Source organism: Pteropus alecto, unplaced genomic scaffold (genome assembly GCF_000325575.1).
Source record: "Pteropus alecto unplaced genomic scaffold, ASM32557v1 scaffold50, whole genome shotgun sequence".
Classification (NCBI taxonomy): Eukaryota; Metazoa; Chordata; class Mammalia; order Chiroptera; family Pteropodidae; genus Pteropus; species Pteropus alecto.
In genome coordinates this window covers 18,027,135-18,031,561 of record NW_006431918.1, presented here as the reverse complement: position 1 = coordinate 18,031,561, position 4,427 = coordinate 18,027,135, and the positions used below count along the sequence as shown (strand labels likewise).

At 29.6% G+C, this 4,427-nt stretch overlaps 1 protein-coding gene across 7 annotated transcripts in view; it reads right to left on the bottom strand.

Annotated features, from left to right (window-relative positions):
- Positions 1-4,427, bottom strand: part of LOC102889295 (probable ATP-dependent RNA helicase DDX60) — an 87,559-nt gene that overhangs the window by 82,029 nt on the left and 1,103 nt on the right. The gene's annotated exons all lie outside the window — the stretch shown is intronic.

The window sequence follows — 4,427 nt, the reverse complement described above, 5'->3', positions numbered from 1 at the left end:
ACAAATCTGAAAGCTTTAGCCATATGAATGAATAACCTTAACTTATTCCAACTATTACAAATTAATGGATTTTTCCTTATTATACCTATCTTTTGGCTAAAATTTTTTAAAAATTAAAACTATCAGATCTTTGGTTGTGTCTGTCCATATTTATTTATGTATGAATGTCTACCTCCAGAGAATTAATAAAATTGGTTTATAAAGAGCTCTGTCTAATTGGCTTAAAGAAATTAAGTGCTTATATAATTAAGTATAACAGAAACTTACCCAAATGCTTCTCAGGAACATGTGATAGGGAAAATATTCAATATTAAAACTGATTTAAGTTTGTTGGTTTAATTAAAACAGACATATCTTTAAAATTGTTAACATTTAATATATTTTAATTTTATCTCAGATTATAAAAAGTTTATGTTATCTCTGTTACAGGATTTGTCAACAGGAAAATAGCTTAGGATAATAATGGACTATCTAATATAAAATTTTCATTAATAATCTAATTATTGAGAATTAATAAATTAAATAATGTTAAGTAGAATAAAACAGTTTTTGGTAAAACTTTTCAGCAATAATTGTTTTATGGAATGTGTACTTAAAATATGTTTTCAAAAATCTTTTGGTAACTGAAATCTTAGAGGTTTACTAAATTAAATTAAAAGATAAAAGTGATTGAATATCTAGATCATTTTCAGATAAGACAAAATACTGAAACAATAATTGCTGATGAATCTAACCAAATCATTGCCCACTGTGATTGAGGGAGGGGGAAAAAAAAGTGGCCTTTTTAAAATATAAACTGCTATATAAGTTTCTTTACCAAAATTGATTTGTATAAATCTATGGTTTTTTATAGAACTACTAAAAAACATTAAAGATAAATAAAATGATTGTATATAAAAACAGGATGTGTTTTCAATAGAAAAAGGTATGAAGCATGGAGATACACTTCTGTTGAGGAAAAGTAGAAGAGAATATGTTTTTTGGATAAGGAAGGATATTAGGTACATGAGATTTTTTTGTTTTTATTTTTGTTTTATCTTTTTCGTGAAGAAAAAAGAAATAAAGTAATTTAGTCCTAAAATAAAATGATAGTTTCAAAATAAGAAAGGAAGTGAAAAGACAAAACCTGAAAGATATATATAAATTGCAGATTTGCAGAAGTTGCAGAAAGTTCATGGTGAAGGGATCTTAAAAAAAAGAGTTATATATATGGTCAAACTAAGACTGGAATGGATAACTAAGTCAATTATATCATTTATGTATGTATGTATGTGAACTCTCACTAGATCTTTAATCATAGCCATTTTTTAAGTCTTTTATTATTTACAGACAATTCTTGTTTTACTGTGGTATTTTGGAAAAAATATTTTAACAAATATATTTCATCTTTAAAGATTCACCTAAAAAAAACTGACATGTACTCTAAAAAGCAAGTTTCTAACAACTTTAAAAACATAACACTGAGCTAGATAAAGATCTACAGAACTCTAAGGAAAAATTAGATTCATAAAACTGCTAACAAAAAGGTCAAGAACAATAAGAATTAATAACATGGGACTAAATGAACTAATAATTATAATTTTATGACTTTTTATATGAAATATTACCAGTTTTTGCTCTTTGTTTTCCAGATATAAGAAATAATATTTCCCTAAGCTACCTATGACCTATAGCAATTGAGTCAATTATACCTTTGTAAGCAGAATTAAAACATTTATCTTTTCCTTCCTACCTGATCTCTCTAAAATTTCAGGTACTCTTAACTAATTCATATGTGATTGAATTTAGAAATATTGACTCTTGGATTCATGTTTCCCAATTTAAAGAAATCTCTTACACTTAACTAGACTGCTCAATAAACAGAGGATTTGAAATTTTAAAGTTACTCAAAAATGAAGCAGACGACATCTAGTGTGGACAATCAACCCAAGATTCCAGACTAAGCCCGTATAATTTGCACCTTCATATTTTCCTTTTTTTCTTTTTTTCCTTACTTTAATTCCTTCCTATCTCATAAATAATGTAAGAGATCAAGCACTCACTATAATAATTATTGTTTCCTTTTCCCCCCTTAATTCTGACTAGAAAAATAACTCAACATTGGGCATCATCTTTAAACCTACTTCACAGGTTACAATGTTCAACTTGTAATACACTAGTTAAAAAATGTTTAATGCCTGATGATATCAACTCAATAAAGGTACCAGATTTTGAAAATTACTTTTTCCTTGGGCAGGTATTACGATGACATCAGAAAGAGTCAACCATAGAATAAATCTTTAAATTTTCTTGCATGTTAAACAAAAGAATTGGCCATGACCATACATTATATTAGCAAGGTAGGGTTTGTTCTGTTATTAATATCTTTTGTTGTACTGAGATAAAACACCTCTGGTAAATTAAATATGAAACTAGATAAAATCCAGGCACAAGAAAAATGATTAAATACAGTGCCCCCTAACACATTATGGTTCTTTAATATCTTCAGCTAACTGCCCTTGAGTATTATGCTCTAGTTCAGATCTACAAATTGGACTTAGCATTCTGTTTTTATAGAAATGTTTGCTGTTAAAAAACTTTATTTTACATAGCTTGATGCTATAGAGACATCACTCTGTTAATGGCTGCTCAGCATTTTGAAATGATTACTGAGGCCTATGAAACTTCAGATGAGAAACCTCAAGAATGGCATGACATACCCAAAAGAGCCACCTGACAATGGAGAACCAATGATGCTTTTAATAACTGATTAGGAAAGATCTTGATCAAAACAAGGGAAAATGTAAAAAATTAATAAATAGAGCCACTTTAAAATAATGTCAGAGCTGTCATGCCAGAGGAACTGCCTTGCACATTTTATACCTCAAACTTTGGAATGTTAAAAGAGGGCAAAATAATCTTTAGACTGAACTTAAAGCAATGCGGTGTCCCAAAAAGCTTTTTGCAAAGATAACAAGAAAACAGATATTATAACTACCAGACTGATGGCTACCAAACTGAAAGATGTTTTTAATTGTTTAGAATTAACATCACTATGTTATGTTATCTGCACCAATAGAAATGCCTTCCTTCTATCGATGTAATTGTTCCCTTTCTCATAAGTACCCTTGCCTTTGTTTCCTAATCAAAAGATTATTTGGGCTTCTACCTGAATCAGTGCTTCTCAAATAGTGATTCTTACTGATCTCAAATAAATGCTTATGGCCTCCCACCTTGAAAAGCCTTTTATTTTTAGGTTAATGGTATCAATTTCAAATAATAGTCTTAATGATATTTAAGCATTTCTCAACTGCATTTCTCAACCAAACATACATTTTGCTTCTACAATGAATAATGTGTACATAATGATAATTTTGTAACTATCATTTACTGGTTTTCCATTTTTGACTCAACATAGAAACAAATCACAAAAATTAAAGTCATAAAATACTGTAAAGTACGATTAACCCTTACAATATAAAAATAATACAATTAACCTAATTGGGAAGTTCAGAAAGGGATGAATAGTAGAAAAAGAAGAGTGTATAGTAAGTTTCTCATTTTTCACAGCAGGAAGTCAAGAGATAGCATCTAATGATAATGCATCAAAAATTAAGAGTTTCTAAAATCAAGAAGCTAACTGTTTTTTCTTATAAGCACTATACCATTTGGTTACCAAATAATAAAAATGAAGACATTTCATTTCCATTAACTGAAGGTAATCCATCTAATACACAAAGATGGAATGATAGAATATCTCCATTTTACAACTCCCAATGAATTTAGATCTTGGTATTTTTAGGTGAAAAAAAAATTTAAACCTGAATTTTATCAAAACTCTAGTAGTAATGACAACATATTTAGAAGACAAAAGAACATGTTAAATGATATCAGTAAGACTAAGAGAATCTCTACAGGACCAAAAAAACAAAACAAAATAAAAACAAAAATTTCCACTTATTAACGAATAAATAAAAGAGGATGAAAAAGATTATAACAAACTTAAGAGATTTATCATCCAATTACAGTAGTGTCGGGACCTTATATGGATTCTGATTTAAATAACCTTAAAAAGAAAAGAGAAAGCAAAAAAAGAGAGAAATCATAGATTATGTATTAGAAGGGAGATAGCCCAATCCAGAGAACAAGAATGGTGGAGCCACCTAATGGGCTCAGGTCCCTGAAACACTGTCTGGAGAAGAGCTAACCAGCAGTAGGTTGAATTCTAAGGTGGCCTCTGTGATTTCAGTCACCCTGGTCTACATACCCTATATAGTCTCCTCCACTTGAGTGTGTGTGGGACCTGTGAATTTAATAGAATAGTCTCTCCCATAATAAGGTTATATTATATAAGTGTCTATCATAGCAGACAGGAAAGAGATTCTCCTACTGGCTTTGAAGACATAAGCCACCATGTTGTGAGAGGGCCACATGGCTAGGACCTGAGG